Genomic DNA, 27,455 nt, shown 5'->3' on the forward strand with positions numbered 1-27,455 from the left:
CTGAGCTGAAACCAAGAGCTGGACAGTCAACTGACTAAGCTACCCAGTTGTCCCAAGGTTTTAAATTTTTTAATCTTTCCCTTCATAGCAAAAGTTAACTTAGAAAGATAACTGTGACAAAAAAAAGACAGCTTTCTAAACACGAATCATTTAAATAATAAGATGTGCTGTAACATTTTATTAAAATTACAACAAAAATTATAATACTCAAAGCCAGCAAAAGTATAACTTAAATAGAAATAAAAGTCTACAGAAACATAAATTTTGTTACATAAAATACTTTAAATTCTCATAAACTACTATCAAAAATAACCAAAATATTAAATTACTACATATTACATGAGTTGTAAAAATAGATTAAAAATTATTGTAGGAGCAAAACATGGTCATTTTCTTAATTAATAGCATCAGCCTATTGTCTGAACCATGTCTGCCAAAATATAAACTCCATGATTTTTATCCATTTTGTTCACTGATGTATCCCAAGTACTTACAGCAGTGCTTGGCACTTAGTAGGTACTAATAACATTCTTTAATAAATAAATAAATAAGTGAATGAATGAGTGAAGGATGTCACACATGACATATGCTAGTATGACATATGACATAATTCATGCACATCAGCTTCAACTGCATTTATGCCCCACTTAAGAAAACAAATCTGAATGTAGAAAGTGAGACAGTACTATTATTATAAGGAAAATGGTTCAAAAATAAAGTCATCCATAAGATTTAGGATTTACTACTGTCAACATATACCTTACAAGACACCCTCAAATAACTAAAATAAACTGGTCTAAAAGACCATAACATCTTCTTATGGTATCTTTCAAACATGAGAAAATAATTTCTCTTTACTTTGTCTTATTTTCCTCATCTAAAAGATTCATATTGCAAAGACAATGGGATGACTGAAGAAAGTATGTACAGATCTTGATATGAAAGCCAATTTGTTTGTGAAAGAATTAGTGAAAATATTTCAAATTCATTAGTAAAAATATTTCAACATTAACTACAATGAGCTAATTTCTAACTAAAATTTATACAGTAGTGTTTGTTGAGATTTCTTCTAGGACTGAGTTGTTTTCTTTTTAGTATTTATAAATTCATTCCTGTTTGAGATTCACATACCACCTTTCTTTTTTTTTAAAGATTTATTTTTATTTTGAGAGAGTGAGAATGAGTGAGAGAGAGAGAGAGAGAGAGTACATGAGAGGGGGGGAGGGTTAGAGGGAGAAGCAGGCTCCTTGCTGAGCACGGAGCCCAATGCGGGACTCGATCCTGGGACTCCAGGATCATGACCTGAGCCGAAGGCAGTTGCTTAACCAACTGAGCCACCCAGGCGCCCTCACATACCACCTTTCATCTGCAGAATATATATGTACATGTGTATATGTATATATATATATATATATATATATATATATATATATATATATATATATATACTGCAGAATATTAAATGGATTGAAATGTGTCAGGTTTCCTTCCACAAATTTATTTAGTTAGTGAATACCACTTTTTTTTAAGGTAGTAGGTTTCATTTAAATAGGTTTCATTAAGTAGGTTTCATTAAATAAATGATTTTTTTTTTGTATTTACAGAGATTCTTTGGGTTGTATTTGCTTAATGTCTCTGAAACAAAAAAATATATGTAATTTTTCAAAGTAATTTCTTGAATCTGAAAGCTAAAGCTAAAGTATATAATCAATAAGACTGAGAGCTTTAATAAAGTTACTGTGAGGATCAAATGATGTTAATAAATAATGTACTTACTATAATGCATGGCACATAAGAGGTGCTCAATAAAAGGTAATAGTATTTTAATGCTGATAAGATATGGAGATTAAAAATATGGGTAGTAGAGTAGGTAAAGCCTGGACTAGAATCTTCCTTCTGCTACATCACAGCAAAGTAACCTTACCAAAGTTCAATTTCTTTATCTGTAAAATGGATATAATACATACTACCTCTCCCACAGAATACTAGAAAAAGCTTAGATAAAATAATCTATAGGAAGCAGTTAGCATACCACTAGCAAATTATTATTATGCTACATATATTAATGCTGTTAGGTTATTTTATAGACCCATTTATAATAATATTTTGTTTAATTTATATACCACATATTATTATAGGCAGTTTCTAAAATGGCTGCCAATGATCCCTGTGTCCTGTACTCATGCCCTGTGTAATCTACTCCTCCTGAGTGTGGGCTGGACCTAGTGACTTGCTTTGTAAATAGAATACAGCAAAAGTAATATGATTTCACTTCTGAGATAAGTTTACAAAAGACTGATAGTTCTATCTTGCTCCTATTCTCTCCTCTTGTTACTCTGATACTCCTATATAAAAAGGCCCATGTGGAATGGAGCAGAATCTGCCAACAACCATGTGAGTAAGTTTGGAAATGGATTCTGCACAGTCAAGCCTTGAATATGACTGAAACTTGGTCCACATTTTGATTTCAGGCTCTTGAAAGATCATAGCCAGAAGATCTAGCTAAGCCATGCCCAGATTCTTGACCAACAGATAATTGTTTTAAATCACTTAGTCTTAGAGTGATTTGTTATGTAACAATAATTAGTATACATGCCTACTTCTCACTGGGGCTGAGTCCCTGGTCTTCAGTTCATGTGTTACTCTTTCTGTCCCCAGCAAGTTGTACAAAGTCTAAGGCACAGAGCCAGCATTCAAGATACCAGACAGATTTTAATCTTAATCACATTTTCTTATACATCCTGCTAACATATATTACAAATACTATAAAACTAAACTCAATTTAGAGCAAATAAGCAATTCAATAAATATTAGATTAATGCTATATTAGAAGTCTAAAGGCATTTTTATTAATGTTTGCTAACCAGAGTTCTACTTTTAACTATGACAGAACAACTGGTACTAGACTTGCCCTCACATATGAACTAGAAAACTTAAATATTTAGAAAACCTGTTTTCAGGTTTTCAGATTGAGCAATAGCCAGACAAGATTATGATGTCTGAGATAAGGTTAACAATCAAAGGTTAAGTCCTATACTCACTCTAGCTTTCTGCCTAAAATTTACTGAACCCCCAACAAAAGTGGAGAACCCAGGCAAAGCACAGCTGTCTTCCTGAAGTGATAAGTTAGAGACTAAAGTTTAAGAAGTTTAAGGGGGAGAGAATCTACAAGTCAGTATACTGAAGGGAAGGGAGCTGCCCAGAGAAAAGGATCCAAAAATGTGTACAGGATACTAAGCTCTGCATGCATAAGACTTCCTGAGGCTAGGGGCCCCTGGGTGGCTCAGTCGTTAAGCGTCTGCCTTCGGCTCAGGTCATGATCCCAGGGTCCTGGGTTCGAGCCCCACATCGGGCTCCCTGCTCAGGGGGAAGCCTGCTTCTCCCTCTCCCACTCCCCCTACTCGTGTTCCCTCTCTCATTGTGTCTCTGTCAAATAAATAAAATCTTTTTTAAAAAAAAAGATTTCATGAGGCTGGCAAAGAATAATTATCAAGAAAAGAAAAATTAAATACTAGGTAACTGAAAAGTATCTCTCAGAGAGTCTATAAAGGGGAAAATCTATGAGTTCCAACCAAAAACAATGAAATGCCACATAGAAAACCTGGTGCATTCAGTAGGAAGCCAAGAAATAAAACACACACACACAATGGAATATTACACAGCCATCAAATACTGACATCTTGCCATTTGCAACAACATGGATGGAACTAGAGAGTATTAGACTAAGCGAAATAAGTCAATCAGAGAAAGACAATTATCATATGTTCTCACTGATATGCGCAATTTAAGAAACAAGGCAGAGAATTATAGGGGAAAAGAGGAAAAAAATGAAACAAGACAAAACCAGAGAGGGAGACAAGCCATAAGAGAGTCTTAATCTCAGAAAACAAACTGAGGGTTGCTGGAGGGGTCAGGGATGGGGAGATAGGGTGGCTGGGTGATGGACACTGGGGAAGGTATGTGCTGTGGTGAGTGCTGTGTGTTGTGTAAGACTGATGAATCACAGACCTGTACCCCTGAAACAGATTATATATTAATAATTTTAAAAAATAAATTAATTAAGAAAAAAAAGAAGTTAGGGTTAAGTAAGCCCTAGACCAGGGATCAGAATATTTTCTCTAGAGAGCAGGATAATAAATACCATAAGCTATGTGAGACATATACAGCCTCTATCACATATTTTTTGTTTTTATTTTTCTCTTTACAGCCCTTTAAAAATGTAAAATCCATTCTTAGCTCAAAAGCTATACAAAAATAGGCTACAGATAGCTCATAAGCCAGAGTTTAATGACTCTAGCCATAGAATTAAGAAGAGGCTTACAAAAGCTATAACAAAACTTAAAAACAAGCTACAAAAGGATCAAGGAGATCTAAAAGTAAACTAAATGCCTACCAAAAGTCAACATTCTTTCAAGAAAGACAACAAAATAAACATCACACTCTCCAACAAGTAATCAAAAATTACAAAGAACATTGATAGAGATTATCTTGTGATGCAGCCATCCAAAGACATGGAAAGGGTTAGTAAGGATGAACTAGAATATTGAGCAATCTTAGCACTCCAGGCCCCACACTAAGAATGAGGTAACAGCATTCCACTACTCCAAGAATTTTAAGTCTCTGACTCAGTGAACAACTGCAAAAACAACGAAACAAACCCAACTTAATCACTGACTGGAATGACTCACTCCACATCCATACATAAACAAATAGCCTCAAAAGGAAAAATACCTATTTCTGGGCATAAGTACTACTGACCTCAGTCTTTACAGCTCTGTACTTATGTATGGCATGCAACAAAAAATCATGAGACACATAAAAAAAGCAAGATATAACAAACCATTTTCAAGAGATAAAGCAAACATCAGAACCAGACCCATAAATGAACTAGATGTTAGAACTATCAGACAGAAAATTCAGAATAATTATAATATATTAAAAAAATCTAAGATAAGTATGGACAACATATATGAATAGATGGAGGATTCAGCAGATAAAATACCAAATTAACAAAAATAAAATATCAGATGACCTTTAACAGGCTTATCAGAAAACTGGACAAAAATTAAAATTAATCAGCAAACATGACAAGAGGTCGTTAGGTATTATCCAAAATAAAACTCAAAGAAGAAAAAAAAGACTGGGGAAAAAAAAGAAGGAATTCAAAATCTGTGGGAGCACTGATTATCAAATGATTTAACACATATGTAACTGGAGTTACAGAAAAAGAGGAGAGATAATGATGCAGAAAATGTATTTTCTAAAATCAATGAATGATAAAACACAAATCCAAGAAATGCAGAGAACTGCTAGAAGGATAAATTTAAAATGTAGGCAAAGCTGCTGAAAACAAAGTGAAAATCTTACAGGTCACTGGGGGAAAAATTACACACAAGCAAACAAAGAATGAGAACACATTTCTTATCAGAAACAATGTTAGCCAGAAGACAATGAAGCAACAACTTTTTGGGTGGGGGGGATGGGAGTGGGAAGAGTGTCAACTTATAACCAGTGAAAATATCTTCAAAAATAGTTTCCAGGGGGGAAAAAAAAGGCTGAAAAATACTCTGTGCCAGCAAAACTGCACACACACACAAAAAAAGTTAAATGAAATCCTTCAAGCTGAAGTATGATACCACATAGAAATTTGGATCTACACAAAGAAACAGCACCAGAAATGGTAAAAATCTAAAGAAAATAAAGACATATTTTCCCTTAACTTAATAATGTCTAACTCAAGAATAGCAATAATGTATCACTAGGTTTATATATCTGTAGAATATCTGATGACAAAACACAAAAGGAGAGGAGGGAGGAAATGGAAGAACACTGTTGTAAAGTTCTCACTGCACATTAGACTGGTAACTTAAAAATGTAAATTGTAAGCCCTAGAGCTGCACTGTCTTCTTCAATAGTCACTAGCCACATGCAACTACTTAAACTAGAATTAACATGAAAAATTTATCCTCAGTCACAATAGCCACATTTCAAATGTTCAATAGCCACTTGTGCCTATGGCTGCCATTATGAAGGTGCAGATATAGAACATTTCCATCATCTCATTGTCAGCCAACATTTCCCCAGAGCAACACATAATTTAGAAAATAAAAATAAGTATAAAAAATCCATAGTGGAGATAAAATAGGACAAAAATGAAATTGTAATTCAAAATACAAAACAGAAAGGATGAACAAAAGATATCTGATATAAATGACTACTCTGGGATTTCTGAGAGGAGAGAATTTAGTATCTTGAGAAGATAGGGGAAAGTTTCACAGCTGCAGTAAAGAAGGGAGCACATTTGAGAGATGGCATGAGTAGTTTACCTTCTAAATAAGTTACTTCACTCAGTGTAGCCATTTACACATTATTTATTTTAAAATATATAGCATGGTTCTAATCAACATTTGAAATGGAGAACAAGTGGAACAAATTTACCATGTACTTTACCTAATTCTATAAAGCACCATGATTCAATCACTCATTCATTCAAAAAATACTTAATAAGTCCCTATCATATAAAAGACACTGTCTTAGGCACTGGAGTTGTAGCAGTGAATAAGACAAATGAGAAGCTCTGCCCTCAAGAGGTACTATTCCAGTGGATTCTAATTGTAAAGGGAAATAATTCCACAGAAACAACCTCAAAAAAGCTTCTTCTTGCAGCAACTAACATACTGAGTGATACAGTGAGAAACTGACTATAAACTATACCAAGTAATTAGTTTCTTAAAAACAGAACTAGTTTAATCATTCTGTGAAAAACAACAACAAATGCAGTACCATTTATAACACTGTCAAATTGACTATTCTTGTATCTAACAATAAGAAAATGACCAATACCGACTTCCTTTAGCATCTGACTATGTGCAAATGATGTTTCCAAGAATCACATTCTAGTGGCTTCGCTTTAATGTTAAGGGCAAAAGATGAGTATATAAAAATATTCTATAGAACTAAGAGTCAGAACAAAGACTTGTTCCACTATGAACCATGTTCATAAGAGGGTGGTGTTCTAAACTCAAAAATAATTCAGCACTTATTTAACTAATACAAGTATGTATACACTTATACACTATGCAAAGGGAAATATGGCATTATACACCAAGTATTTCCGTAAAAACATGTCCTTTGATGAGAAATTCCACTAGCAGGGATTTATACTAAGATGTGTCTTAACATATGAACAAAATGCATTTTACAAGGCTACTCATTACAACATTTTTTGCAATAGCTCCAAACTGGAAAAAACCATAATTGCCCACCCACAGAAATACGGCTTAATAAATTATAAATTATTTTTACTTCCCAAAAACTGTGTTTTACCATGATGTCAAAAAGGAGAAAAATGTGACTCAGAACCAAGAAGAAAATCAGTCAATTTAAAGCAAACCCCTAAGACAGAGATGATGAAGGCAGACAAGAAAACTAAAACAACTACTAAAAATATATACTAAGATTTAAGTTAAAAAATCACTATACTGAAAAAAGAAATAAAAACTACAACTAAAATGCAACTTCTATAAGTAAAAAAAATCTGAAAGTTTTTTAAATTCTCTGGAAAGAATTAAAGAGCAGATTAGATACTACAGAAGAAAAATTCAATGGACTTAAAGACAGTAATAAAAAAATACCCTCATCACAAGAAAAAGAAAATTATAACTATGGTGACAAATGCACTTATCTTTAGATATTATGGTATTTTACAGCTTTCCCCACAGCTGTATCACCATATAGTAACCATGATCATGAACTGAAAATTTGTTTAGGTGATAAAACTCAAATAAAAGTCATCCATCATCATTAGCAAGAAAGCAATCTACATCATTAGCTTCAGGGCGAGTTAGAATCTATCGGCATTTCCCCATTTTGACATTCAGCTTGAAAAAGAACTTCTCAGAACAAAACCTGTCATCAAACTTAAAGTAATGTACACTGAAAATAAGCTTAGTCAGGCATATGCAGAATTTCCAACGTATTTTAAAATACAAATAATATCACAATTTAGAGGGGAAAAATAGTCATGGAAAAAATACATGGTAAAAATAATTTCAGGGGCTCAGAAAAAAGTACAAGCTAGTGGACAATGGAACATCTTTTAAAGTTGCTAAAATTCAAAAAAAAAAAAAAAAGGCAAAACTACACTTTGCTATCCAGTGAAAATATTTTCAAAAATAAAAGTTTTCTATGAACTTAAGTTTTCACTTAACTAGAGTAAATACCTAGAAGTGGTACTATTGTGTCCTAAGGAAAATGTATGTCTATAAAAAAAAAAAAAAAGGCCACACTGTACTCCAAAGTGGATGCTCATTCTGAGTTATCACCAGCAATGAATGAGAATTCCTGTTACTCCACAATCTCTCCAGCATTTGGTATTGTTAATTTTTTAAAGCAATTAAAATAGCTATAGAGTGGTATCTTGATGTAGTTTCAATTTGCACTCAGTTTCCTTAATAACAAATGACATTAAGCAAGTGATTTTCTTTTCTTGTGCTTATTTGCCATCCATATATCTTCTTTGGTGAAGTGTCTACTGTGATCTTTTGCCATTTTTATTTTAGATTATTTGTTTACTGTTGAGATTTGAGAGTTCTTTACATATCCTAGATACAAATCTTTTATCAGATAAGTGATTTTTCAAATATTTTCTCCCAGTCTGTGACTTACCTTTTCACTCTTTTAACAGTGTCTTGCACACAAGAAAATTTTAAATTTTTTGATGAAATATGACTTATTCTTTTTTTTTCATAATTGTGGTTTGGTATTATACCTAAAAATTCAATCCCAAATCCAAGGTCCCATATATTTTCTCCTATCTTTTAAAGAAGTTTCAGTTTTACGATTCAAAGTTAAAAATACACTTACCCAAGACTGCCACTCTTAGGTATCAACCCAAGAGAAATGAAAGCTTATGTTCTCACAAAAACTGATACTTAAATGTTTATAGCAGCTTTATATATAATAGGCAAAAACTGGGAAAAAATTGAGATAGCCTTTAACAGGTGAATGAATTTAACTCTAATATGTCAAAAACAATGGAATACTACTCAGCAATAAAAAGGAACGAGCTACTGACCCACACAATAAAATGGATGAATCTTTAATATATTTTGCTAAGTGAAAGAAGCCAGAATCAAAAGCTGCACATTGTGTGACTCATTTATTTAACATTATGAAAGATGGAAAAGTAGGATGAAAAATGGATCAGCGGTAGCTAAGGATTGAAGATGCAAGGAGAGGCAAATTACAAAGGGGCTGCAGGGGAAATTTTTACAGTGATGGAACAATTCTAAATGGTAATGAAGAAGGGTACATCATCTTTATGGTATTCATCTGTAAACCCGTAATCCATTCTAATAATGAGAAAGATACTAGACAAACCCAAACTGACCTGAATGTACTCTTCAAAACTATCAAGGTCATAATAAAAACATGAAACCACCAAGAAACTGTCAAAGATGTGAGAAGACCAAGGAGATATAATGACTATATGCAACATGGTATCCTGGATTGGATCTTAGAAAAGAAAGGGACAGTGTGAGAAAACTGGTGAAATCCATTATGATCTGTAGTAATATTTAGTTAATAATATTGTACCAATGTTAATTTATTAGTTTTGACAAATTACCATGGCTGTGTAAGATGGGAAAACTGGCAAAGTCTTTGCAAATTTTCTGTAATTCTAAAATTAGTCCAAAATAAAAAGTTGTGGTTTTTTTTAAGATTAAAGGCAAAACAAGTACATTTTCAGTAAACAAAAGCTGAAAGAACTTGTTGGCAGCAGATACCACAGGGTATATGTAAAAGGATGCTTATCAGGCTGATTGTAGATGGAAATGTGAATATAAACAATGGATCTAAACAGACATATTAAAATGGATGGTAAGTATAAATGAAACCTCATTTTAATTTCTTCTAAAATAAATTTGAATCTTTTAAAACTAAAGTAATGACAAAGTATTACGGGACGTGTAACAATGCCATATGTTTGTCATACATTAATAAAGGATGGCAGGCAGAAAAGGGAATGGTATTATTTTAAAGTTCCTACATTATCTTTTAAGAGGTATGACAGTATTTGAAAGTTTGGTGAAACAGGTAAAAGATTCAAACTGTAAACTCTATCAGTGAAATATAAAACAGATAAGCAATAGAAAAAAACACAATGAAACCAAAAACAAGCCCCTTGAATAGACCTATAAAATTGATAATATTTCAGCTGAACTAATGGGGGGGGAATAAGACATAAGTTGCCAATATTAGGAATGGAAGAGGGAGCATCACTACAGATGCTACAAAAAGATAATAAGGGAATACTGTAAACAACTTTGTGTCAACAAGTACGAAGCCAGACCTGAAACTGGCAAATTCCTTAAAAGAAATAACCAAAGCTCAACCAAGAAGAAATAGACAATCTGAATAGCTGTATAGGCTCATAACCATTAAAGATGTTGAATTCATATTTATAAATTTGCCCAAAAAGAAAACTCCAGGCCCATATGGCTTTATATGTGAATTCTACCAAACATATTTATAGAAGATGTAACAGCGATTTTACATAAATTTTTCTAAAAAAGAAAAAAGGAAAAAAAGTTTGACAGTCTCATAAAAGCTAAATATATATTTGCCATATAACTCAACAATTCCATTCTTAAGTATTTACAAGGGAAATGAAAACATATGTTCATACAAAGACTTGTACAAGAATGTTCACAATGGCTTTGTTTATAAGAGCCAAAATTTCGCAAAAATCCAAGTATCTACTAACACATGAATGGATAAACAAATTGTGACTTATTCATAAGTAGGATATTATTCAACAGTAAAAAGGAACGAACTATTAATATATACAACATGGATGAATCTCAGTAACATGTCTGGCTAAAGATACCAGGGATAAAAAAAATACACCCTGATATGAAATTCTAGAACAAAGAAACTAATACAAAGGGCCAGGGAGCAAGCAGATGACTGACTAAAAAGGGGAATGACAGCTACATGAAGGTATATATGTGAGAAAAAAATCATCTAACTGTACACTTAATATGGGTACATTTTATTGATGTAAATTATGTTTCAATACAGTTGAAAAACATTTTAAGAGAAAGTTTAAACTATCTCCATTTTGTGAATGTAATTGAGAATGTCAATAATTGGAGGCTGCTAATTCATTAAATGGCTAAATTATGTGCTTGCATCTTGAGTTTCAACGAAAGAATTTTTTTTCAGCAAAATCACTGTACATTCTTTTTTTTAATGAAAAAACTCCAAAGGTAATTATTCTATAGATTTAATCAATTTCAATCCAAATGTTAATGTGAAAATTGTATTTTGCACACATTTCAAAACAGTAAGAATCAACTCAAATAACTAGTAATATAATTAACAAACCATAAACTGTGTTCAGTTTTCTTAGTAGCCTAACCTTCTCTCAGAACAAAAGAAATCATGACAAATATTCAAATGATTCCCTAAATTATAATAAATATATACTAGTTATTACCATTATAAAATATATAGTTCAGAGAGGTACCATCTTTAGAAGAATTTACTTTCTTAACTGGAAAGAGGAAAAACCAAATCATTATTACAGACTACTTCGTGAAGTAATTCACTGTGATGAAATGAAATGAAAAATTCAACAGAAAAGAAAATCATTTATTTAACAAATTTAATTAATGACTACTATAATGTAGCAGAAGTTAAGTGTAACTATTATACTTTAAATGTACCAGGTTGATAAAGGGAAATATAAATAAAACTTCTGGAGAAAAGCTAGTTATCATTTACAATGTGCAAATATTTTTTTTAGGGGGGGCACCTGAGTGGCTCAGTTGGTTAAGTGTCTGCCTTCGGTTCATGTCATGATCTCAGGGTGCTGGAACAGAGCCCTGAGTCAGGCTCCCTGCTCGGCGGGGATTCTGCTTCTCCCTCTGCCTCTACCCCACCCCAACCCCATGCTCTCTCTCTCTCTCTCTCTCGTGTACTCTCTCTCTCAAATAAATAAATAAAATCTTGGGGGGGAAAAAAAGTACAAATATTTTAAAAGCCCTGTACATACAGAATTCAATTCTAGATTAACATATACCCCAGACTTTAAATATCTTCCCATCTGATCTAAATTCATTTTTAAATTAAGTACTGTTATAATTTATTTAAACTACCACTTACTGTCTAACCTCCATATGGAAAAAGGGAAGTTTATAAAATTATGTGTTTATTAATTTAAGAAAGTAGAAAAAAACAAAAAGAGTATCATAAATACGGCCCTTTAATGCTAGTTGAAATCAACTTTTATTTATGTAAAAGCACTGATGTAACCAACTAAACTGAAATGTAGAATAAAGGCAGGGAGGAAGAAAGTAGAAGGGGAGGCAAGAAGGCAGTGGAGGGGAAAAAGGAGAATAGGAGAGGACAGAAAAGGAAATTTTCATATAGCCCCTACCAAGACTATAAAATTCAATTTTCATTCATTACTTCCAGAGTCATCTATCATATTTTCACACTGCTTATCAGTAAGGTCACAGTATATGCACATATGAATTTAAAATGCTAGGCATCCTGAATACATAAGCATAAAATACTCTATTTAAATTCACTGAAACCAGCCAATATCTTAGAAATTAATCTTCCTCATTTTGAAGTACAAACAAATAATCACATTTATGAGGTTTCCATCAGGAGTATCTCACTCACCTTAATTCAAGATAATACACCAGGCTGTGTTTACTGATGCAATTAATTTGTACTATTCAAATGGGTCCAGAAATCTGGCCTTGGCATCTGTACCTTTGGCCTGAATAGATTAAAACTGCTGAAAAGTAGTAATACTAAAAAATTCAAATAAAATGTATACCCTTACCATTTTATCTGATTATCCAGTATTACATAATATATACTTGACTGGCAGCATGATAGAGAAATAGCAACCATTTCAAATTAATGACTGGCTATAAATATATGGGCAGTTTATCCAACTATAAAATAGGAATAACAGTACATCCTCACATAATTGTAAAGATTACATGAAATAATATATGTAATGGTGATTTGCATTAGTTACTACTATTTTTCCCTTGGTCATCAGAAAGCAGGTATATTAGTCTTTTGCCAAGTTCTTACCTATCATGGCACCATCATTCTTCCTGTTCCTTCTACCTGAACTGTAATTCCTTTGGCTCATTCTTATAATTCTTATCTCTACTTAAATAAATGTCACCTCTTTTCAGAGACAGTCCCTGATAAACTGTATCGATTATGACATGTTAGGATACAACTCAGAGAAAATCTAACTCAAAATAGCTTTAAAAATAAGGAAATTTTAATTTCTTGGTAGACAAAAGTTTTATTTAATCACTCCAAAAATCTATTTTCATCTTTCTATTCTATCCCCTTGGCATGTCAGCTTCTGTCCTAAGGCTAGCATTCTTCATTAACAAGTTGGCTGCCTCAATCCCAGCTACATGTAATTATGGTACACACATTACCAAAGAACTGGTAATCACCTTTAGTCCATCTCATTTTAAGGAACAGGAAACTACTGACAGAAGTGTCCCCTAGAAGATCTGCACATCTTATTATCCAAGACTGACTCACCGGTGCCTCACAAAATCAATCACTGACAAGTGGGATGGGATTACCATTATGGCTTAGACTAATCAGGATTTAACCCTAAGGGTAGGTTCCAGAACAAAATTGGGACCCTAAATGCTGCAACACCTTATCTTTTTTAAAAAGCACTCACCATCTTCTATTATTCTCTATCACAACACTTACTGACTTATTTATTTCCAATACTAAAAGGTATGCACTAGTAGAACAAGGACTTAGAGCACAGTGCCTAAAACAGACCAAGCCCTTTATTAGTATTTATTGAATGAAAACCTGAATGCATGAATATTACCCGTGTGCGTTATTTATTTAATACCTACAGTTAAAATCCTAGGCAAAATAAAATTAAAATCAAGCCTTAGAATTAAAACTAAGATTCAAAGTCATTTTCATATGTTTATTCATTTATTTTTATATATAGGAAGTGTCCAAACTAGATGCTCAGAAAGAAATATATCCAAAAATAGTTTCAAACCAAACACTTGCATTCAAGCCAACTCATGATAAGCTGCAAGAGCCCAGAAGACAAAATAGTGGAAAATAATGAAACTGAACAAGACAAAGAATTATGCAACACAAAAATAGGCTCAGAGAACTCAGTGACTACATCAAACGCAGTAACATTTGTATTATAGGAGTCCCAGAAGAAGAGAGAGAGAAGGGGGCCAAAAATTTATTTCAAGAAATAATACCAGAAAACTTCCCTAATCTGGGGAAGGAAACAGACATAGAGATCCACGAGGCACAGAGAACTCCCATCAAAATCAACAAAAGCAGGCCAACACCAAGATATATTACAATTAAACTTGCAAAATATAGTGATAAAGAAAAAAATCTTAAAAGCAGCAAGACAGAAGAAGTCCATAACATACAAGGGAAAACCCATAACGTTAACTGGAGATTTCTCAACAGAAACCTAACAAGCCAGAAGGGAGTGGCATGATATATTCAAAGTGCTGAATGGGAAAAATCTGCAGCCAAGAATACTCTATCCAGCAAGGTTATCATTCAGAATAGGAGAGGATAAAGAGTTTCCCACACAAATAATAACTGAAGGAGTTCATGACTACTAAATCAGCCCTGCAAGAAATATTAAAGGAGAGACCAAAAGTATTGAAGACAAGAAAGGATCAGAGAAAATCTCCAAAAACAACAACAAAACAAATAACAAAATAGCAATAAATACATATCTATGAATAATTACTTTGGGGGCACCTGGGTGGCTCAGTCAGTTAAGCATCCAACGCAAGATTTTGGCTCAGGTCATGATTTCAGCGTCGTGAGATCGAGCCCCATGTTCTCCATGCTTAGAGCAGAGTCTACTTGAGTTCTCTCTCTCCTCCCCCTGCCCTCCCCCCACGCACACTCTCTGAATAAATACCTTTTAAAAAAATAATAATTACTGGGGCGCCTGGGTGGCTCAGTTGTTAAGCGTCTGCTTTCAGCTCAGGTCATGATCCCAGGGTCCTGGGATCAAGCCCCGCGTCGGGCTCCCTGCTCAGCGGGAAGCCTGCTTCTCCCTCTCCCACTCCCCCTGCTTGTGTTCCCTCTCTCACTGTCTCTCTCTCTGTCAAATAAGTAAATAAAATCTTAAAAAAATGATAATAATAATTACTTTGAATGTAAATGGACTAAATGCTCCGAACAAAAGATACAGAGTGTCAGAATGGATAAAAAAACAAGACCCACCTATATGCTGCCTACAAAGAACTCATTTTAGACCTTAAGACACCTGCAGATTGAAAGTGAGATGGTGGAGAAACATTATGGATGTCAGAAGCAAGTTGGAGTAGAAATACTTAGATCAAACTAGACTTTTTTGTTCTTGTATTATTTTTACCCTGCTTTGGTATCAGGGTAGTACCGGCCTCATGGAATGATTTTGAATGTGCTCCTATTCCATTACTTGTAAGATTTTGATAAAGACTGTCATTATATTTTTAAATGTTTGGTAGAATTCACCAATGAAACGATGTGCTGGAAGTTTTTTGATTCCTAATTCAACTTTCATTCATATTATTGGTCTAAGATTTCCTATTTCTTGGATTCAAGATTGATGATTAGATTGTGGTAACTTGTACATTCTTAGAAATTATTTGGGTTTATTATATTATTGTTTATAGTAATCTGTTATCACACTATGTATTTCTGTGGTTACTGTTATATTGTTTTCACTTCTATTTCTCATTTTGGTTTTTGAATCTTTTTTTTCTTAGTTAATGTATTAAAGCATTGCCAATTTTGTGTTTGTTTTTTTTTTTTAATGATCATTACTTTCAATGTTATGTTATTTTTTTATTCTGGTCTCTATTTTATTTCTGATTTTTCTTTGTTATTTCCTTCCTCTACTAAATTTCAGCTAAGTTTCTTCTTTTCCTGGTTCCTTGTGGTGTAATGTTTATTTGAACTTTCTTAATACAAGCATCAGAGCATAAATTTCATTCTAACATCTGCTTTTGCTGTGGCTTGTAGGTTTTGGAATATCGTGTTTTTCTTTAGTTTTGACACATATTTTGATTTGCTGTTTGATTTCTTATTTGGCCCACTGCTTATGCAGTAGTGTGTTAATATTCACATATTAAATATTTAATGTTTATGTTGTAGATTTTCCAGCTTTCTTTTATTATTGATCTTTTGTATCATTGTAGCTGGAAAATATATTTATTAGGTTTCAGCCTTCTTAAATTTGTAATATTTGTTATGTCTCTTTTTATGTGATTTAACCAGGGGATTCTTCTGTGTGCATTTGAGGAAAATATATACTCTATTTTTCTTGGATGGAATGTTTTATATATATCTTTTAGAACCATGTACTCTGAAATATGCTTCAAGTAAAAAACGTTCTTGTTGAAGAAAAAGTAGTAACTTTAACTGAGGGTGTTCATTTAAAATAAAGCATATCAGGGGGGAGTTGTTTGAGGGGAAGGGGTAAAATAGGTGAAGGGAATTAAGAGTACACTTCTCATGATGAGCACTGAGTAATGATGTGTAAGTTCTACAGAAATACTGAATCATTATATTGTACACCTGAAACTAATTATAACACTATCTTAACTATACTGGAATTAAAATTAAAAACTTAAAAAACATTACATTTCATAGCTAAGAAGGGCAGACAGATATATTGAAAAATTCTAAGTCATATACAAGTAATGAACAGAGATTCACAATCTTTCTAGAGAAAGCTTTCTAAAAAAACAGATTAAAAATTCAGATTCAAACAGACTTAAAACTGTTTCTAAAGAACAAGAGAGATTCAAAAGTGTAATAAACATTTTATGCTACAGAAAAATTTAGTGGGATATATTTTAAAAATACACACACATTTCAATCTTCACCTAAGAGGCATGAAAGCCCTTTAAAGGCTAATCTTTGCTACTGCATGTATGCAGAATATGATGATGATATTATTGGCTAATAATTCACTAATATGTGAGCCAGATGGGTGACAGAGAGATAATTTATATATCCTAAAAAGAGAAGTCTCCAAGAGACTCCAAGAGGGACTCTTGGAGTCCCTCTCTACTGGGCAGGGAGCCTGATGTGGGGTTCAAACCCAGGACTCCAGGATCATGACCTGAGCTGAAGGCAGATTGAGCCTGAATTTTTCATCCTTGAAATGATTATAATAATTGCTATCATAAGGGGCCTATCATTCATTCTAAGTGTAATGATGATAACAGCTACATTTATGTAGTGCTTCCTGAATGCAAGGTATTTTTCACAGTACTTCACAATTATAATACTATTTAATCTTCTCAACAACCTCCTGATGTAAGTACTATTATCCCTATTTTACAGTGGAGGAAATTAAGGCACACTGAGATTAAATAACTTTCCCAAGTTTGTAAAGTCAGTAAGTGGCAGAACCAAAACCAATGATAGCTATTTTTTTGTTACTGTTAAGAATAGCCTGCTGACTTTAAGAATTACAAGGGAGGCTAGAAAATCTCCTTCCACACATACCTTTTAACTCAAGGACAAGCAACTATATCACTAGATCATTTCAAGTATAATTTAATTCAGAGATTGAAAGGCCTCAAACTTTTCCTCCCAAATAGCACACCGTTAGGAAAACTAGATAAAACAAATTCCATTTGACTTAATTTTTTTACATTTAAAATAGTGAAGTGACTTTTCGTTCCATTCCAAGATGGTAAAGACAGACTTCTTCCTATCCCTCCCACTAAGAACAGCTAAAAACCCTGGACACTCTACATAAAACAAATACAAGAGGACTGTGAAAGATAGAAAAGGCAGAGCTGCTAATAATCTAGGGACTAAAGCAATAACATAGCAGTGAGTTCTGAGTTTTCTTTTTGCTTCATATATCCCAGAAGGAAAAAAGAACAACAGAAAGAGCAAAAGCATGGGTAAATATGAAAGAATTTCCTTTCTCTTCTTGACTTTTCTACATTATGTTTTGATAATGCCTGTTATGGTTTTAAATACATGTAGAGGGAAATTAAGACAATTATATTGTAAGTGAGAGACAGTAATGGTACTTCAAAGAGGTAAAGTTTCTACATTTCACTCAAACTGGTAAGACATCAATGTGAGTAGACTGTGATAAGTTATGTATCTTTCAGGTAATACTTAAAGCAACTACTAAAAAAACCTATACAAAGAGATACACTCAGTAACGTTCAGCAATATAATCATTAGAAATGTAACAGTGAAGGAGGTTTATAGTCAACTGTGTTTGCCCATTTCATCTACTTTCTAGCTGTGACTGTGACCATAGTATTTAACCTCTTTGTAAATTAGTTAATAACACTCATTTCAAACCACATAGAGTTAGAACATATTGGCTATAATTATTATAGCTATTATTTTAATATTTTGATTGAGTGAGACTATTAACCCTTATTTACTTTACTAGTTTAAATGAGTATTTGTCGTAGTTTTGTACTGAGGTATTTGTGTAAAGTGCTAGTCATGGTGACTAGTATGTAGTATGGGCTTGCTAAACGAAAGCTATGATTATTTATTAGTAAATAAAGGTCTATGGGTTAAGCCTTTCTTTATTCCCATAGATTCTGAACCACAAGATCTTGTAACTTCCTTTACAAAATCAGTCTTGGAAATTATTTTTTTGACTGATACCAAAGCAAATACAACAAGAGCAAAAATAAACAAATGGGACTATATCAAACTAAAAAAACTGCTGTACAGCAAAGGAAACCATCAACAAAATGAAAAGACAACCTATGAAATGGGATAAAATGTTTGTAAGATATATATATGATAAGGGATTAATATCCAAAATATATAGAGAACTCGTACAAGTCAATAGAAAAAAGCCAAACAATCCATTTAAAAAATGGGCAGAGGCTCTCAATACATTTTCCCAAAGATGATACACAAAAGGCCAACAGGTACATGAATCAATGTACAATTCTAAGTACAATAAGTTTCCTATTTCCTATTAATCTAATAAAATTTCATCAGTATGATCAAAGTAGACCCACAATCCCTTAGTCATTTTTCTTTTTTAAAGACTTTATTTATTTGACAGAGAGAGAGACAGTGAGAGAGGGAACACAAGCAGGGGGAATGGGAGAGGGAGAAGCAGCCTTCCTGCAGAGCAGGGAGCCTGACGCGGGGCTCAATCCCAGGACCCTGGGATCATGACCTGAGCCGAAAGCAGATGCTTAATGACTGAGCCACCCAGGCATCCCTCCCTTAGTCATTTAGTGTTAGCCTCCAATTCTCCTTAAATCTTCACTCCTCCCACACAAACCATTAAATCTCAGTAGTGCTTTGTTATTTATACTGCTTCCCCTCAGTATAAGGATATGGTTCTGCACATTACAGAATACCCCAACACAAGAGCAGCTTGGCTTAAACAACATTGAGATTTATTTCTTCTTTTTTTTTTAAGATTATTTATTTATTTATTTGAGAGAGAGAGAATGAGAGATAGAGAGCACGAGAGGGAAGAAGTTCAGAGGGAGAAGCAGACTCCCTGCTGAGCAGGGAGCCCGATGTGGGACTCGATCCCGGGACTCCAGGATCATGACCTGAGCCGAAGGCAGTCGCTTAACCAACTGAGCCACCCAGGCGCCCGAGGTTTATTTTTTCTTGTGGTTGCATAGTATCCTCAGGGACCCTCAGGGACCCAAGTTTCTAACTTTCTCTTCCACCATTCTCTGTGACTGGCTTCCATCGTCAAGATCACCTCACAGTCCAAAATGTTTGCTAAAGCTCTAGTTACTATGTCTTCAATAAAGGTCAAAAAGGAGAAACTGAATGGCAAAATGGGATCTCTTCCAGAGGAGTCACTGACCTTTACAAACACAAAAACACATACTATTTCTGCTTTATCTTTATTGCCATAACTTAGTCACTTATCTATGAAATAGTCTTTTCTTCAAGGTGTCAATGTACCTACCTTAAAAAAAAAAAAAAAAAGAGGATCAATTAATATAGAAGAGAAAAACAGATTTAAGGTTGGGTAGAATAGTAGCAGCCTGCATCACAAGTTCCTATCCATTTTTCACAGCTTCTGAGTAACCCTTGATACTGGCAGAAATTTTATATCATATCTTTAATCAACAGAGCTAATATAAAAGCTTTCCCCAATATATACTTTTACTTCTTTGGCTATTTGTGGAGTGTGGCCAATCCTCAACTGTACTGATACCACAACAAGTATAATAAGACTACAATTCTGAAGTCTTATTGGATAGGAGTTTTCATCTATCACATCTTGTGTACCAACTGGGATACAAAAGTTGATTTGTTTTGTACAATTGACCTAATAGAACGCTGCAACTCACTCTGTGTGTCTTGACCAATTAGCAAATCAATGGAGCTCCAGTGTGGTCTCTTTTGTTACAAATCTTGGATCTTATTCCATAGACACATCTGCTGCATGATCATAATTATCATTAATCCCACTATAGTACCTCATTTACTGAACATGTAGTAGGTTCCTGTGCAAAGTGATCTATTTATTCATTCAGGCCTCATAATAACCCTATTATGTTATTTTTGTCCTCATTTTATAGAAAATAATAATAGCAAACATTTATTGAGTGCTTAGTATGTGCCCGGCTTACTAAAGTATTTTATAGATAAATACTATTTTTATCCCTAATTTACATATGAGAAGGCAGAAAAGTTAGTAACTTGCCCAAAGTCACATAGCTTGTAAGTAGCAGAGCCATGGGGCGCCTGGGTAGCTCAGTCAGTTAAGCATCCAACTCTTGATTTCCGTCCAGGTCATGATCCCAGGGTCCCGAGATTGGCCCCTCCCTTCACCCCCCCCAGTGGAGTCTGCTTGGGATTCTCTCCCTCTGCCTCCCCCACACACATGTGCATGCATGAGCATACACATTTGCTAGCTCTCTCTCTTAAAAAAAAAAAAAAAAAAGTAGCAGAGCCAGGATGCAAATCCTCACAAACACTCTAGAGTCTACTCAATTAACTACTATACTATAAGAATAAACCAGCAGAGGTTAAGTAACTCACCTAAGGTCACAAAACCAGGAGCCAAAATTCACAGCTAGATCTATTGTCTTGACTCCAAATGAATCAAAGCAGTATGGTTTGACTGACCAAGGGATTATTACTCTTCAGGGGCAGAGTTACAAGAAAACAACACTATCAAAATAACAACCACAATCCATAAGTTTCAATGATAAGCAATTGAGGAGGATGAAATGCAGTGCATCCATGCTGTATAGGCAGCACTACAGGTAGACCTACCTCTTTTAGTAACAGATAAACCCAAAGCAGCTTTAGCAAATGTATCTAGTGACTGTCATACATTAGTTTGAATAATCATTAGTATCTAAAAGATCTTGAATAGATGTCTGCATTTTACATCTGCTGTCAAAAAATTAAAGAGTAAACAGCTTTTTGCCACACCACACTCAATGGATATATCTAGAAGCAGTAGTTTTCAAAGACATCAGGAAAAATATTTTAAGAAATAATAAAAAGTAACATGGGCCGCCTGAGTGACTCAGTCATGATCCCAGGGTCCTGGGATCGACCCAGATCATGATCCCAGGGTCCTGGGATGGAGCCCCGCATCAGGCTCCCTGCTCGGCAGGAAGCCGGCTTCTCCCTCTCCCACTCCCCCTGCTTGTGTTCCTGCTCTCACTGTGTCTCTCTCTGTCAAATAAATAAATAAAATCTTTAAAAAAAAAAGAAATAATAAAAAGTAACAGAATCAGACATTTTGTTGCCATCTGTAAGAACTAACAAATTTATAGTTCTTTTACCTATAATTACAACCCTGATTCTCATCCTTTGAGAGATATGTAAATTATGGCTATAAATTTCTTTAGTATTTTTTCCTAAAATTAACAATGTACAATTCTAATGCCAGAGTCAAAAATGGCTGTGTCCTCCCTCTCTAAAAGAATAAATAAAATGAAAATCCCGCCTTTTCCCACTCAAATAAATAAATAAATAAGCCTATGTTGAGCCTGAGTACACAACATACAAATCACAGTGCTACTACTGGTTCATTTTCAAACACTCTCCTAAGAATTTGAAGTCTCTCTTCCAAGAACAGCATAGACACATAATGACTATCAGAAGAAGAATCTTGCACCTAGTACAGTAACTTGAAATACCGTAAGCATTAATGATGAATGAAGGTCATGTCACCAATAGAATCAACCATGAGAATCATTCACTTTCATGAACACCTCATATCCTATAAAAAAAAAAAGGAAATTCAGCTCAGTATATTGTTCTTCATCAAACACATCCTTTTTCCCTAATTCCAAACTTAATGAGACATTCTCAGTTAAGTTCATAACAGTTCATGTTTACACTCTACTTCCAATTATCAATGTTTTTAAACTAATTGGAGGAATTTTAAAGAATTGAGCAGTACTAAACTTATATTTCACTGGAGCCTCAATGGATGAAACATAAAACATATTCTTATTAGTAAAAAGTTACTATACCAGGGTGCCTGGGTGGCTCAGTTGGTTAAGCATCTGCCTTTGGCTCAGGTCATTATCTAGGGGTCCTGGGATTGAGCCCCACATCAGGCTCCCTGCTCAGCGGGGAGTCTGCTTCTGCCTCTCCTTCCCCCCCCCCACTTGTCACTCGTGTGGTCTTTCATAAATAAATAAAATCTTTTTTAAAAAGTTACTATACTAAGAATTATTTTAAGGTTTTTTTTTTTTAGTTATACTGATTCCTGTTTAAAAAAAAAAAGAAAGAAAGAAAAGTATCATAAAACAGCCAGTGATCCTCAGTGAGGCATAAAAATACCAAAAAGAATCAGCTATTATAAATCATTAGCGTTACACCAACTTTAATTTAATGCATCAGTTGACTGGGAACTAATATTAGATGAAAAGCAGCCAAAGCAGCTTTTATTTATAGCTATGTTGGAATAATAACAAAAATGTTGTTACTAAGATCAATTTAATTTAAGCAACATTTAAAAGTGAATTTTTACACATAATGGTATTTGAACACAATTTGAAATGGGCAGGACATATCACTTGCTAAGAATATTATTCCTCATTTTGAAAGTGTTAAGAGATCTCTACTTTTACCACAAGGGTAACTTCCAAGTGTAAACAACTAGAAAATGGAATAAACTATGTATCTGATTTTGGACAACAGGCAACACAAAACTGATTCCAGGGAGGAAGGGAGGAAGGGAGGAGGAGGAGGAGAAGATGAAGGAGATGAAGACGATGAAGACGAAGAAGAAGAAAGGGAACAGGGAAGAATAATTACCTGGGATTCTTTCTGAAAGCACTTTTGAGATTACAGTATGTTGAAGGGGAAACCCAAAAAGAATCTAGTGCATTGTTAAGTTGAAAAGGCAGAAGTCAGATCACAAAAACAAAACAATTATTTGGGGGGGGGGGGAAGTCCCTGAAGTGAGAGAGTTATGCAAAGACCTATTTTCTAAATTTTAAAAAAGAGAGAGAAAGAGAGATCCCCTTAAATTACCTGAATGACAACCTATATATGCATAGGGTGAAAACACATAAGGTTAAGCAAAACCAAGTTCTGCGAAAGAAAAATTACCAGGTAGCTAAAGCTGAGTAAAATTATTTGATGATACTAGAGCTCACAGAGGGCCAGGAATCATTAGACTTCTTACAAACAAGATAGAGAGTCCTCACTGAATCCTTGGGACATTCAGTAAAGTCCCAAAGAGAGGTCCACCTTAGTAGTGAGGCTAAGAGAGCACAAGAATAAAAGTTTCCTCTAGACCTGCCCTAGAAAACCTTAAACACATTAACACACATGGAAAGGGAAGAGGGAGGGAAATAAATTTGCTGCCGCTGAGGGTGGCTCAGAAAAGCTCAGTCTCAAAACTCTCCCGCACCTGCAGAGTGCCATTTTGCATAACATGCTAGGTAATCCCATGTGCCTTTTGGAAGAACAGCTGCCAGCACCACCACAGGAAAGGAGACTAAGATGCCATGACGGATTGTAATGACCAAGAACAAAGGTAAAGGAGGTAAAAACAGGTGCAGGGGTAAGACTGAAAATGAACTTGAAAAAAGCTGGTGTGTAAACAGGATGAATAAGAGTATAACCAAGTAATCAAAATGTTGGGAAATGTATAATCAGAAGTAATGTGTCTTGCTGGTGTGAAGAGATTATGTCATATAAAAGGAAAACAGAAAAATGGCTTGAATAAATACCTCATACATTTTATTGGTCTGACAGACTATGAGGATAACAGAGCTAATGTAATTTTAAACTACAATGCAGATGAAGGTATAAATCTGAGAGCATGTGGCAAGCTTCCAAAGCCTGCTAAAATCAATGAGATATACATTTGGTGATGGAGATGATGACGAAATACAGTTTGATGATACTAGAGATGATGATAAAGACCATGATGATATTTAAATTGAACTCAATGTTTTACATTCCAAATTTTCTGAGAATTAAATCCCAAAGTAAATATGGCTTCCTTGTCTTTTAAAAGTTAACCCAGACTTCTGGGGTGCTTGGGAGGCTCAGTCGGTTGAGTGCCCGACTCTTGGTTTCAGCTCAGATCATGATGTCAAGGGTCATGGAATCGAGCCCCGCATCAGTCTCCGCACTTGGCAAGGAGTCTGCTTGAGGTTCTCTCTCAGCCCCTCCCCATCTCTCTAAAATAAATAAATCTTAAAAAGAAAAAAAAAAGTTACCAGACTTCTATGTAGCTTAGACATTTTATCATGGCATCCCTTTCCTTAATAAATAGGTGAATTCCTTATGCTCAAATACTCTTGGAAGCAGTTCTTCTTCTTGATTGATCTCTCATTAGTTAAATAAAAACTTTGATACATGTTAAATAACTTTAAGAGCTAAACTTTTATAGAACCCAAGTACATTTAATTCCAAAGTCCTATGTTCTAAATCATAACTCCCTTTTTAAAAAGGGGGAAAAAATGGGATGCCTGGGTGGCTCAGTCAGCTCAGGTCATGATCCCAGCATCCTGGGATGGAGCCCCACATCAGGCTCCTTGCTCAGGAGGGAGTCTGCTTCTCCCTCTGCCTGCCACTCCCCCTTCTTGTGCTCGCTCTCTCTCTGACAAATAAATAAATAAAATCTTTAAAAAAAAAAATAAAAAAGGGGAAAATGTCTATATGATAGTGTACTGGAAGATTAATGAGAAAATCCTATTATGCAAAAAAAATGTTTACGATGTAAAGAATACTGGAACAGAGAAAACAGTATCTTAACAGTATCTTAAATTAATACCATATACATGAATGATAGATAGCATTTATAATTGGTATTTTAATTATTACATGATGATATGTATATAAGTAATAACATTTTGTATGTTAGTCTAAATGAAATTAATGGTTTCTTCTTTTACACACTGTCACCTTACTTGGACTTTCCTTCATTGCCCTCATTTATTCATTAGTCAACAATATTCAGTGTCTGCTATAGGCACTGTTCTAGACTTTGACTGATACTAATCATAATATAGATGAAACTATTGATCTCCTGGAGCTTTTATTCTATTGGGAATACAGATACTAAACAAATAAGTATGTTTGATGGTAAGTATTCTAGAGAAAAGTAAGTACATCAGGGAAGGTGATAGGGAATGTTGGTAAGATAAGAAAACCAAGGCATTTAAAGGTGAATTAATGGGGGTAGGAATGGTGTCACAGAGCCAGCAAGTATCAAACAGAAATTTTAATCCAGCAACCTGATTCCAGATTCTACTGCAAGGATGTCTTTCACAGCCAAGTGTCTTCCCAATCTAGACCAAACATCTGAAACAAAAGGATCCCTATCAATAGGATAAGAAATAAAATCTTTGCCATCCCAAGAATACTACTAATCAACAGTGACTTTTGGAAGAATCATTCTACCTAAAGAACTCTCTTGTTTTCTTATGATCTATAAAGACCTTTGCAGTTTGAAATATTACAGTATGAACTTTAGAAAGGGGGATGGGGCAGGTGATTCCTTCAAAACTCCCCCTCATCATTCATGAATTCATCCGTATTTATCACTGCCCCACTGCCTACCATGTGTTTGGCACTAAAGTAAGTGTCAAGAATGCAATGATGACAAAACAGAGATAATATCCATTTTAGTGGATAACAGAATCTACTGGGAAAGCAAAAATGAAACAAATAATTACACAATTACTTAGGTTTCTAAAATATGCTGAGCCTACCCCCAATACAAGGATTTTGAACTTGTTGTCTGAAACACACTTGTCCAAATATCCACCATAGTTCTTTCCTCACCAAATTCAGGTCATCATCACTCAACTATCACCTCAATAAAACCTTCCCTGACCATTCTATATAAAAATGGTATACTTCCCACTCCAACATTCCCTATCACCTTCCCTGATGTACTTTTCTCTAGAATACTTACCATCAAACATACTTATTTGTTTAATATGTGTATTCCCACTAGAATAAAAGCTCCAGGAGATCAACAGTTTCTGTCTATATTACTGATTAGTATCAGTCAAAGTCTAGAACAGTGCCTATAGCAGACACTGAATATTGTTGACTAATGAATAAATGAGTGCAATGAAGGAAAGTCCAAGTAAGGTGACAGTGTGTAAAAGAAGAAACCATTAATTTCATTTAGACTAACATACAAAATGTTATTACTTATATACATATCATCATGTAATAATTAAAATACCAATTATAAATGCTATCTATCATTCATGTATATGGTATTAATTTAAGCATTTTCAGTTTTTCTATAATTCCTTTCTTATATTTTTAAACATATATGTATATATAACAATGATTTACTGATAAAGAGTTCCCATTTTTATTCTAGAAGGGAGTCAACATCTAACAAAATGATTTATTCTCCACTCTATCAACTATCTCACCTTAAAAAATGAAGACAATATGAGATGATATTACCATACTCATTAAACTAGAACAAGCATCTTATTTTTCAGAAATGAAAAACTAAAAATAAAGAGAGAGAGAGAACAGGACCTAAAATCACCTTCTAAGGTTTATAGCTTGATTTCTTTGCTTCATATGCTCCGTGTGTGAAGATTTTATACAATTATGGCACTTATAGCTAAACATCTAGAAAAAAAATTGTCTCAAATTTGGTGTATCACAGTCCAAAGGACTATGTGGCCTGACAAAACTCTTGTTTTGAAGAATGATATTTTTATTTATACCTAAGCATTGTTAACCTATCATTTAAAACAAGTGTTTAACAATAATCATTTTTAAAATCATTTAAAAAGATAAACAGACCTTGAGACAGTTTTTAAATTCAATCATCTATTGTTTGAAACTCCAATAATCAGTCAATATGATCTTCCAGAGGATAAAAAAAAAGTGAAGTTGCTATACTATTTCTAATAAAATGAGTTTGTTATGAATCATCCATGTGT

General features: G+C 34.1%; 1 protein-coding gene and 1 pseudogene across 8 annotated transcripts in view; one reads left to right on the forward strand and one right to left on the reverse strand.

The window, feature by feature from the left end:
* Positions 1–27,455, reverse strand: part of FUT8 (fucosyltransferase 8) — a 332,067-nt gene that overhangs the window by 172,848 nt on the left and 131,764 nt on the right. For 5 of the 8 annotated variants that reach the window (XM_028117728.2, XM_028117600.2, XM_028117515.2 and 2 more), the window contains one exon: positions 22,203–22,285. The exons of 2 other annotated variants lie outside the window; for them this stretch is intronic. The gene's annotated coding sequence lies outside the window, so the exon portion shown is untranslated. Of the gene's footprint in view, positions 1–22,180; positions 22,286–27,455 lie in introns of all 8 variants that reach the window. One more of the 8 variants, XM_028117769.2, reaches the window with a different exon arrangement.
* LOC114220263 (eukaryotic translation initiation factor 1A, X-chromosomal-like) lies at positions 24,043–24,465 on the forward strand (annotated as a pseudogene).

Source organism: Eumetopias jubatus, unplaced genomic scaffold (genome assembly GCF_037043125.1).
Source record: "Eumetopias jubatus isolate StellerSeaLion01/CBP00866 unplaced genomic scaffold, mEumJub1_p1.0 scaffold_7, whole genome shotgun sequence".
NCBI lineage: Eukaryota > Metazoa > Chordata > Mammalia > Carnivora > Otariidae > Eumetopias > Eumetopias jubatus.